Here is a 12,204-nt window from a genome sequence, read left to right as displayed (position 1 = left end):
TGAGATTGTGTTACCTTTTGTGGATATTAACTATCATCTCTCTTGTATTTTTTTCTAAATCAAATATTTTAAGAATGATTTGATGTTCATACCAGTGTGTACACATATGTTTTTGTGTTCCTTAAAGATCAGTTCAAATGGGCTGACATAGGTTGACCAGGTAATAGTTATTATATAGCTGCACAGAGCGGTGCATCTGCAGACACAGACACATCACTAAAATCTTATTTGTCAAAACTATGAATTGCAAAAAGGAGTTTTCAGTGATGAAAACTCTTGGTGTAACCTGGGGGAAAAGGGTCATCTCAGGTCCTCTAAATATTTTTTGAAAGAGACAGTCCTTATTTCCTGGGAGTGAATATTGGTGACTTATATGCCTTTGTTGAGGGATATTTATTATCACACAAATATTTTTTGAAGGAGAGGTATTCACTGATGATGAACCATGTCATCACACAATTTCCTGAACTTTTCCAGTTACTTTTTAAATCTTGCCTTTAAAGGTGTAGGTTTCTTAATTATTTGGTGGTTGTCATTTTTTTAACTTTGTGTTTTGAAATAATTCAACATTCACAGGAGTTGCACAAATGCAAAGAAAAGACCCACGCACACTTCATGAAAACTCTCTATAGTTAGCATCTTGCTTAACTATAGTAACTATAGCCTCATGTAAGAATTGGAAAATTAACATTGGTACAATCCACAGAGTTTATTCATATTTTATCAGTTTTACAGCTCTGTGTGTGTGTGTGTCTGTGTACTTCTATTGGAGTTATTTTTTTTTAACTGTAGTGTGTCAAACAAATTATTCTATCACTGAAATCCTAAGCTCTACAATCATAAATATAAGTAGATAAAACTGAGGTCATAGACAAAGTGGGGCATGGGAGTAGCTTTCTGACTGATGCTACGGAGTGCCATTCTGCATATAACCTTGAAAAAAATCTACAAAGGTGCCTCAAGTTGTCATGGCTCCACTTAGACCTGCATGAAGACAGAGCATACATAAAACCCCCTTTTGATCTTACAAAGTTGCTAATTCTTGGCCTTATGATGGGAAACAGAGCTCAGCACTTTTAGGCTGGCTGGTAGGGACCTTCTCTTACTTAAGGATAAATAAATAATGAGTGTTTGTGAAGATATGTTCTCCTGACTACAGTGACACCTGCCGAGATTGTTTGGGTTGTAATTTTATAGCATCCTTTTCCAGAATTAATTACACATCCACAGTCAGGCAACCATAACTTCTCTACCAGTAATGTCTCATGTACAACTGTGAACAAGTAAATTAATGCCAACTAGTGGCTGACCACACACCGTGACAAAGTATGTGTGCTTGGGCAGCAGCACCTCCTTTCTCTTTATGAATCATCTTAGGGGTTCTCTAGGAGAACTTGAAAGGAGTCAGAAAAAGTGGAGGAAGCATTGCTTTGCCCCTGAAGGAAACATCCATTGACTTCAGACTGTGAGAATCAGAAACAAGCGCTACTCGGTCATTGGTCCAACCTCCTCATGTTTGTTGTAAGTAAATGTGGTCCAGAAAAGTGAAGTGATAAGCTTTAAAGGCACAATGATAATTAGTGACAAAGTCTTGACTAAAACTCCAGCTATTTTCCTCTGAAAAGATGCTCTTTCCACTGTAACATTATAGCACTTTGTTCATTTTTATGGATTGAATGAATGGGTTAAAAAGTCATAACAGTCTACAGAATTTCCAAGATTATTTTTCTCCTCTTTGTTCCTGAAGTATCCTAAGAAGACATGAGTGGCCATTCCTGGGACAGGCAGCCATCTCTTGCTATGGAGAACTGACTGGTAAGAGTGGTTTTGGTGGCTGTAATGCTTCTACCGAGCTAATGTAACAAAATTCAGTCAAGGATTTCTAAAGCATTCTATTTTTTGTTTTTCTCCCTGAAACTCCAAAAGAAGTTTAACTGGGGTCTAGTTAGGGTGTTTGAGGAAAATTTGGGTAGTCTTAGATTCAATATATTTTAGATTAACTTAGCTATTTATTAGTATCGACTGTTTAAAAAAAGTTATGAGATAGGTTAAATATACACAGAAGTGGACTAATCAGTATAATAAATCCCATGTAGGCCATGAACTTCAGTACTGCAATAGGTGGCCAATTATTGGGTTTAAAATAAATATGTATGAATGATTCTGTTTCTTTCTAGATGGCTCTTCCATTTTGCAGAGAGAAAGGGTTTTTTGTGGGGTGGGGTTGTTGTTAAATGATTTTTTTCTTCTGGTTATCTACCCAGTGTAGCATCTTTCTTCCTCTGTGTGGCCCTGGACTTTAAGATATTCTACTTGGGAGGCTGAAGTGGGAGGATCACTTGAGCCCAGGAGTTCAAGGCCAGCCTGGGCAATATAGTGAGAGCCCATCTCTTAAAAAATAGATATTATTGTGGTTTGTATTGGCACTGAGAAATACAAACCCACAATATAGAATTTAGAATGATGATTGAAATCTAGCATAGATGATCATGTTGGTTTATAAGGTACCATTGGGAGCCATGTTTCCTACCGTGAGACTGGCCTCTGTTGGTAAAATCAGCAGTGGAACATGCATGCTGTTAGACATAATGGTGGTTAAATGGCTAAACCAAACGTAAAGCCCAGGCTAGAGGGAAGAGTAATGACCAAAACTTAGGTATTATGGTCTCTTTAAACTGGACTGAGTATTGTCCACCCACATTGTTCTATTTTAAGTTGGGTAAGTGGTTGTCTTCTCAGTCGAACTTTAATAAGTTCTGTTGGAGGCAGGGAGCATTTTATTCTTGCCGCTTGTCTGTCCTTAAGGCCTGGCCATAAATGTTGGTGTTTGTTGAATGGATGAATGGATAGAAGAATGGGTGGTTGGACAAAGGAGTAAAGAAAGGCATCTTGGGAAATGAAACTGAATCAGTAGCCTCAACATTGTAGATGCCAGTGTGTGGTGTCAGGGTGTTTCAAAGGCTGGCCCATTTTTAAGCAAATGCCATTAAGAGCAGTGTAACATTAAAATAAGTCATTCTATTATTGCCTTTGGTCACATTTTTGAAACCTAATTATAAGTTCAATGACAGCCTTTCCCACCCACCCCCCAAAAAAGGCAACAAAAGAATTCTGATTCCAGAAGAAAGACACTGGTGCTTCAGTTTAATGCTGTTCCTAAAGTTCAAAGCATGGATGCCCTGTGGAGGACAGATCTCGTTAGAAGAGGATCCTTTTCATATTTTAATGATATAATTTATTTTTCCCATTTTATACAAAATTACATTTTCTAAAAGTGATTTTGTTCCTGTGTAGGAAAATGCCAGGGACATGTCCTAGAGAAGAGGGAGATCAAAAGTAGATTTTTGACATGCTAGAAATTGTAGTGGTCTGCTGAGTATTATCCACAAGAGCAAATCCAACATGGTAGAGCAGAATTTGTAGAATTCATTTAGCTCATTAGGTGACTGTCAAACATCAGGCCCTAAAATAGTGGAAAGGGGATGCAGAGAAGGGGAATTGATTATCCCAGTCCTGTTGGTAACAGAACTCTCATTAGCACCTCAGGGAACACCACAATCCAATGTGTCTCCTTGATAGCCTGGACCCAGTAGTGTCCTCTGGATGGAGACACTGTGTTCCTAATCCCAACCCTAGTGCCCAAGTCTTACCTTGTCTATGTTTATTGGTTATCCTGTGATGTGTTCTCTAGGTCACTCACTTTCTTGATCACCCTCTTCTGAATATCACACAGTGGGTTAGTAAAGGCCTTAAAAATGTTTAGATAAGGTACAGCAAAAGAATATTAGTATCCGCCATCTCAATTAAAGCAATGGAGTTATATTGTACATTGGTATATTTCACATTTTTAGTCGCCTATGTTTGACACCCCCAGTTAGAAACACAAGAGTAATTTTCTCTACTCGCTTCTTAATACGGAAGAATTGTAGGTTACCTACTCAGAGTTCTCGTAGATTTCTTCTTTATCCTTGAATGATTTTGAGTTTATGTTTAAATAAAAATCTTTCTAATAGTCTTATAATTGACCCTGAATGTTCTGGAAATTTACATATCTCAGAATAAAAATGTAACAGAAATATTAAACTCAAAGGAATCCTGAAGCCAGTCTTAGAAGAAACTACAGAATTGTCGGCCCTTTCTGTCTTATTCTCCTGACATTAATGCTCTCCCTATTACCCCTCTTCATTTTCCCACCCCTCCCCCCACAAAGCTGGGAAGAGATGACATTTGGAACATTGCCGTTTGAGGGCCCACAATTAGATGACAATGAAGTAAGCTGGCAGGCTCTCAACTCCTGTGATTCCAAAGGTTCCCGGTCCGGAATGTTTCTAACTGATGGTCATGAGTCATTGATGGATTTTGAATTCAATTTGGTATGTCTCACCAAACTTAAGAAAGAAAAACAAAAGAAATTTTATAGAATAGGTGATGTCAGAGAGCATCACATATAGTATGACAGTTTCATGACATCAGCTGTCTATATGTTCTAGATTATGATGTAACATGTTCTCAGGCTCCTCTACTGGTTCATTGTTCCACCCAGTGGAATGGGGAATCACAGGAATAAAGACCAACTCTTGACCCAAGGTAATTTTTAGTACCTGACTTTACTTGGCTTGCTACTAAATCCACTGTATTTGCTCTTCTTTTGCACAGAAATAATGAAGCAGCAGGCCTTTTCCACTTCTAACAATAGCATGATTCCTCTGACAACTCCTTTAGAAAGCAATACCTTCACCTGACTATATAGAAAGGAGTAAATATTTTAGACTACTACATTCCCCATTACCTGAGAGGAAATATGTTAATGATCCTGTGCTCCACATAGTTTAAATTTATAGTTTAAATTTTGTTCTCTGCAGTAGTACTGTTGTAGATTATTAATAAGCCTTCATTCCTTGTGAGACAATTCGTTACCTTTACACTGGTGCAAATGCATTTTTCAGTGATTCTCTGGAATTATTCCATTCAAATATGAAGAATTTGCCAAAAAGATATAAAGAGAGATTGAGAAATCGAAACTTGGCTAGGTAGAAAATGGTACCAGAGCTGCACCGCCTCCCTTGGGCTTTTCTCATAACCGTAAGTTGACAGTGATGGTATTTTGCAGGTGGGACTTGAACAGTCCAAAGGGAAGAACATCCTCAGTCCTAATGAACGTGCTGAGCCCATTATGTGTTCAGGCAGTCTCCCTGGAATACCAGTAAAAGAAAATTAAATCAACTCACGACAGCTATCTTGCATATCTCACCTGGGAAGGTATGCATGCAGTAGGACAGGCACTGCTTAACATTAATCAGCCTCCTGAAGTCATTACATTCATGAGGAAATGTAATTCACATGTGATTACTTTTTAATTTACTCTGTAATCACATTCCAAGTGAACGGGCCAAGCTTAAAATGAAATTTAAAAGTCAAATACTGCTTTGTATTAGGAATTCACAATTTTTATATGCACTTAGGTTAATAAAGATTTTACAATAACCATTTGTGACTGAGCATATGATAATTTTTTGATGAAAGTTAGTGCCATACCTAAGATAAGATGTATTTGATTTCTCTCCAAGTACTGAACTGGACCTGGAGAGTCTCAGAACTCTACTCTATAGTGAATTCCTGCCTCATCTAAACTTTATTTGAAAAGGAAAAAAAGTCATCCAAACGTTCCTCAATCCCAGATCTGAAGTTGCGTTGAACTAATGTATTTTTAATTCCTGCTGTGCCTGTGAGGCATATCCATTTGTTTTATCCATCATCAGAAGGTGTATACAGAACCTCATAATAACTGATTTCAGCTCATCAATGGGGAATGCCAGGGCCTGCAGTAAGAATCTTCCTCCAACAATGTGGTCTTTCAAGTTTGTGAAGTTACAAAGCTGCTGTGTTAGTTTCATGGGAGCCTTGAAACTAAAGGTTCAAAAGGCCAGAATCAGCTAGTTATGGATAGTAGTGGGTAGGTTTGTGCTGTGCTTTATGAACTAAGGCCAATGGAGAGAAATGTACAAAGGTTTTTCAGATATCCAGTCAATACAAAGAAGAAATGTTTTTCATTTGGCCCCCACTACCACTACATTGAACAACCTCAGAAGTAGTAAGATACCCTTTCCAGAAAATATTCAAAAGCTGGATTCCATTTTCCAGGGATGTTGTATAGTGTTACCAACATCAGTTATTAGCTTTCAGATTTCAAGATATTTGTAATATCTTTATGCTAACTTTGCTAATATTTACTTTAGCTCAACTCATTTTGTTTTCACTTCACAACTACTTTGGCATTGTTTTAATCCAGTACTGTTAAAAGAAATATAATGCAAGGCACATGTGAGATTTTCTAGTTGTCATATTAAAGAAGCAGGTGAAATTAATTATATATTTTATTTAACCCACTATATCCTATTATTTCAACATGCAATCAATAAGAAATTTTAAATGAGATTTTTTTTTTAATACTATGAAATCTTGTGTGTATTTTACACTTATAGCACATCTCAGTTTGGACTAGTCACATTTTACATGGACAAAGCCACATGTGGCTAGGGACTACTATGGGCAGAATAGTTCCAAGCTGTGGCATTTATGAAATCATGACTGACATGATGGTTATATATTTTTAAATGCATGTTAAACAAATATGCTGCTTTTCGAATTTTCAAGTTTGAATTAGTAAACGGAATATGTACCACACTGTGGGGAACACTGACTTGAAAAGCAGTTCTTGTATCTCTCTATGTATATATGGATCTATCTATTTGGGGTGCAGTAATATGCATGATGGATGGAGTTTATATGCATGGGTCTCTGCATGGCTGTATGTACTTACCTGTGGTCCCCAGCACATGATCCATACAGCTTTTTGCCCACACAAAAGCACAGCAAAGTATAAGAAATGAGACTAATATAACCCTACTTGATTTATTTTTTTACAAATGAAACATTTACTATCATAGTATGTATATATTGTACATATGTGTGATACCATCTATGTAATGAATATGTGTGTGCATGTATATATGTGTAATATATGTAACATATATGTATGTCTGTATATATGTTTATATGTATGTATGTCACACATCCTAGGCCATTGCTGCTTCCATCTGCACTTAGGGATGGTGTGTGGTCCCTAACCCACTTTGGTAGGTGGAATAATGGTCCCCCGAAGGAGTATTAATTCTAATCCCCAACACCTGTGAATGTTACCTTACATGACCAAAGGGACTTGGCAGATGTGATTAAGTTAAGGATCTTGAGATAGGGGGATTATCTGGTATTATTCAGGTAGGTCCAATGTATTCACAATGGTCCTTATAAATGAAAGAGGGAGGCAAGCGAGTCAGAGTGAGAGAAGGTGTGATGAGGGATGCAGAGGTCTGAGTGATGTGGTGTGAGCAAGACTTGACCTGATGTTGCTGGCTTTGAAGATGTGGGAAGGCACCATAAGGCAAGGAATGTGGGCTTCCCCTAGAAGCTGGACAAGGTGAGAAAATGGATTCTGATCTAGAACCCCAGCAGGAACATAGCCCTGCTGACTTTTTGGTTTTATTCCAATGAGAGCCATTTCAGACTTCTGACTTGCAAAACTATGGGATAAATATGTGTGGTTTCAAGCCCTAAGTATGTAGTAATTTGTGACAGAGGCAATAATAAACTAATATGTCCATCCTCAGTAAGTGGTTGATTAAAACTGTATCACTGTCAAGTTTTTTTTCATTTAAACAAATTTCAATAGCTTTAGGGGTACAAGTAGTTTTTGGTTATGTGAACGAATTGTATAGTAGTCAAGTCTGAAATTTTAGTGCATGCATCACCTGAGTCATGCACATGGTACCCAATATGTGTTTTTTAAAATCTCCCACGCCCCTTACATCCTCCCTTCTGAGTCTCCAGTGTCCATTATAACACTCTGTATGCCTTTGCATACCCATAGCTTAGCTCCTCTGTATGTGTGAGAACACTTGGTATTTGGTTTTCCTTTTCTGAGTTACTTCACTTAGAATAATGGCCTCCAGTTCCGTGAAAGTTGCTGCAAAAGACATTATTTTTTTCTTGTTTGTGATTGAGTAGTATTCCACGGTGTGCACGCGCACACACACATACACACATACACATATAGACATATATATATATATCTCACATTTTCCTTATCCACTTACTGGTTTATGGTCACTTAGGTTGGTTCCATGTCTTTTCAATTGTGAATTGTGTTGCAATAAACATATTTGTGCAGGTGTTTTTTTTCATCTCATGACTTACTTTCCTTTGGGTAGAAACCCAGTATTGGGATCGCTGGATAGAATGCGAGGTCAACTTTTAGTTCTTTGAGAAATCACTGTATTGTTTTCCATAAAGGTTGTGCTAATTTACATTCCCACCAGAAGTGTATAAATGTTTCCTTTTCACCACATCCATGTCAACATCTATCGTTTTTGGACTTTTTAAGAATGACCATTCTAGTGGGGTAAAGTGATGTCTTACTGTGGTTTTTTGTTTGTTTGTTTGTTTGTTTTTGTTTTTCTGAGACAAAGTCTGACTCTTGTCCCCCAGGCTGGAGTGCAATGGCGCGATCTCGGCTCACTGCAACTTCACCTCCCGAGTTCAAGCAATTCTTCTGCCTCAGCCCACTGGGTAGCTGGGATTACAGCTCCCTGCCACTATGCCCGGCTAACTTTTGTATTTTTAGTTGAGACAGGGTTTCACCATGTTGGCCAAGCTGGTCTAGAACTCCTGACCTCAGGTGATCCACCCACCTCAGCCTCCTAAAGTGCTGGGATTACAGGCGTGAGCCACCGCGCCCGGCCCTCACTGTAGTTATAATTTGCATTTCCCTGATGATTAGTGATGTTGACCATTTTTTTCATGTTTGTTGGCCACTTGTATATCTTCTTTTGAGGAAGGTCTGTTCATGTCCTTTGCCCATTTTTAAATGTGATTATGTTTTTTATTCTTGCTGATTTGTTTGAGTTCCTAGCAGATTCTGGATGTTAGTCCTTTGTCAGATGCATAGTTTGCAAATATTTTCTCCCATTCTGTGGGCTGTTTGTTTACTGTGATGATTGTTTCTTTTGCTGTGCAGAAGCTTTTTAGTTTAATTTATCACTTACTCGTTTTTGTTTTTGTTTCATTTGCTTTGGAGTCTTAGTCATAAATTGTTTGCCTAGGCCAATATCCAGAAGAGTTTTTCCTAGGTTTTCTTCTAAGATTCTTATGGTTTCATGTCTTAGATTTAGGTCTTTAATCCCTTTTGAGTTGATTTTTTGTATATGGTGAGAGATAAGGATCCAATTTAATTCTTCTACATGCGGCTATCCAGGTTTCCCAGTACCATTTATTGAATAGAGTGTCCTTTCCCCAATTTTGTTTTTTGATGCTTTGTTTCAGATCACTTGGTCCTAAGTATTTAGCTTTATTTCTAGGTTCCCTATTCTGTTCCATTGGCCTGTAAATCTACTTTTATACCAGTACCATGCTGTCTTGGTTACTATTGCTTTGTAGTATAATTTGAAGTCAGGCAATGTGATGCCTCCAGATTTGTTCCGTTTAGGATTTCTTTGGCTATTTGGGCTCTTTTTGGTTCCATATGAATTTTACGATGTTTTTTTATTTCTGTGGAAAAAAAATCTATTGGTGTTTTGATAGGAATTGCATTGAATATGTAGATTGCTTTGGATAATCAGATTATGGTCAATTTCATGATATTCTTCCAATCTATGGTCATTGGATGCCTTCACATTTGTGTCACATGATACTTTCAAGTTCTTTAGATTGGAAAATGAGCCCATTTTTTAACACCCATATCAAACACCTCTTTTCCTGGGATGTTTTCCTGAACCACTTTGGCTGAGATGTGAGGACTCTCTCCTTCCTTTCTTGCCTCCACGTTCTCAGTACTGGCCCCTGACATTGGACATATCACACTGTGCTACAGTCATATATGTGAAAGCCCGTGTCCCCCACTAGACTGTTTGCAGAGTCTGGCATCTCCACAGCCAGCGCTTGATTGGCCCCAGAAATATTTGAATGCTTGAGCAAGTGCCTCAAGACTTGGATCTTACCTTTCTATAAAATGACTTGTCAAGGCCATGGTCATAGGTCTGCATATTTCTTCTTTTCTGCCTCATCTATGTCCCTGCATTTGAGAGTTGTTCATTTTCTTTTTGAAATGGTCTGAGGCCTTTCTTTTGGAAGCTCTTTAGCCAACTAAATGATATTTTTATTTAGTTTTCTTTTAGAAATTCATTATCACTTTGCAGAATATTACTGGGAAATTGATGTAGAGTCTCAATGTCTCCTCCTTTGTTAGCCTGGAAAGACATATGCCCAGACCTTTGCAGCCTGAACATTGGCTCTTATATGCCTTGAGACCTAAGGGTGCTGAGACCAGCTCTGTCCCTTGGCATGTGGCCTGATGCACGTCCGTTCTCAGCAGCAGCGTTGCTGCAACTGGTCAGTGATTATACTCACACCTGTATTTAGGCTTGGGAATGATTACAGTAGTTCTTGTAAAGTGACTAAGTGCATTCTAAGTGTTCATACTTCTGAAGTGTATTTTGTTAATTATCCTTCTCATGGTTGAGGATTTTAAATTTTAAGAAATCTCCATTTTCTTGAGTGCAGTCTGGTGTTTACAATTCTACCTTTTAAGCAAAATGTCATCCCTTTAGTTTTCGGTCATCTTACCCCAGTGTCATTTAGAATGAATGATTTTAAAAACACAGAGAGAATATTCTTTCACTGGCAGTGGATGTGGCAGACCAATCACTTCAGTAGAAACTTGTGTCATTCAAAATTATGAAGTTCATACAACATTGAAAAAGCTCTTAATGTGGATTGTGGTTACAAAAAGTCAAAACGAAACATGAGTCACGCAGCCTGTAGTTATCAGTTCTGCTTTAATGGACGGTGGTGGAATCATTTTAGAGGGTAGAAGGTTAGGACTCAGAGTGTGGGGTGAAATAAAGGTACATATCTGGACTCCGAGTGTGGGGTGAAATAAAGATACATATCCAGAAGTTCAGATCCTGGGTAGGTAAGCAGCATGTAGGGTAAAGGTGTCAAATATGAGATTCAGGCAACTCTGCTAATTGCACTTGGAAATCCCATTTACTTCTGAATGCCCTGTAGAGAGCATGGCTCAACTCAGCCCCTGTGTTGATTGTTCATAGATGAGATGCTTACCCCTGGCTAGGTGTCCACCCATAGAAGAGAGGTAGAGTCATAGAGTGGAAACTCCTCTATAGTCATTTGGGAGTTAGGGAGATGAGTCTCTCTTAGCTTTCATGAAAGGCATCTGCCATACCCCGTGTCTCCAGCCACAGCATTGATGTTGAGTCCTAAACCTACATCTGCATTTGTCTGCTTGCTTTAGGGCTTTTGGCAGCCCTCAGTTTACCTATTTCAAAGACCATTCAACTATTGCCTATCTATCCTTTAGTTTGTTTGTTTTTTTTTTTTTTTTTTTTTGAGACAGAGTCTTGCACACCCAGGCTGGAGTGCAGTGACGCAAACTTGGCTCACTGCAACCTCCGCCTCCCAGGCTCAAGTGATTCTCTTACCTCAGCCTCCTGAGTAGCTGGGATTACAGGTGCCCACCACCATGCCTCGCTAATTTTTATATTTATAGTTTTGGTAGAGACAGGGTTTCACCATGTTTGCCAGGCTGGTCTTGAACTCCTGGCCTCAAGTAATCCGCCCACCTCAGTCTCCAAAAGTGCTGGGATTACAGGCGTGAGCCACCACCCCAGCCCTTTATTTTTTTGATTGTAGGTGTTTTGGTTTGTTTTCTCTTTGGTTTGTATTATCTGAACTTTTCTTTTTATGTAATTAGCTTTGTTAGTCTTTTCTTTTGGGTTTCTCCCACTGTAAAAATGTTAAAAAATGACTTTTTAAAAGTATTTTAAATTATTTTGCGGTTTTCAATGCTTTATGTTTTAAATGAAACACTTTTGTTTTTAAAATTTTTAATCTTTAATCTGTCTCTAATTTATTTGGGATAAGGTGTGAGGTAGGGTTCACATTTATTCTTTTCAATGTCCTCACTTTCCCATAATAACATTTGTTGATTAATTCATCTTGCCTCATGAATTTGCAATGTCATATAAAAAATACTACTTTTCTGTGTGTTTGAGTCTATTTCTGGAGGCGAGGATCGTGCTTTGATCACTGTGCCCTTCTAATCACTACAGCTTTATGATGTGTTTTTGTATG

General features: G+C 38.2%; 1 protein-coding gene and 1 long non-coding RNA gene across 7 annotated transcripts in view; one reads left to right on the top strand and one right to left on the bottom strand.

Moving 5' to 3' along the window:
- FHIT (fragile histidine triad diadenosine triphosphatase) overlaps positions 1–12,204 on the top strand; it is a 1,489,770-nt gene that overhangs the window by 1,033,288 nt on the left and 444,278 nt on the right. The window lies entirely within an intron of this gene.
- LOC126948852 (uncharacterized) lies at positions 3,128–4,028 on the bottom strand. The gene is made up of 3 exons (XR_007723547.1): positions 3,939–4,028; positions 3,651–3,748; positions 3,128–3,179 (listed from the first exon to the last, which is right to left on the bottom strand). It is a non-coding gene; the product is annotated as an uncharacterized LOC126948852 (long non-coding RNA).

The sequence above is a fragment of the Macaca thibetana genome, chromosome 2 (assembly GCF_024542745.1).
Source record: "Macaca thibetana thibetana isolate TM-01 chromosome 2, ASM2454274v1, whole genome shotgun sequence".
Taxonomy (NCBI): Eukaryota; Metazoa; Chordata; class Mammalia; order Primates; family Cercopithecidae; genus Macaca; species Macaca thibetana.
Note: the sequence above shows the minus strand (reverse complement) of the source record. Positions and strands in the feature narration are given on the sequence as shown.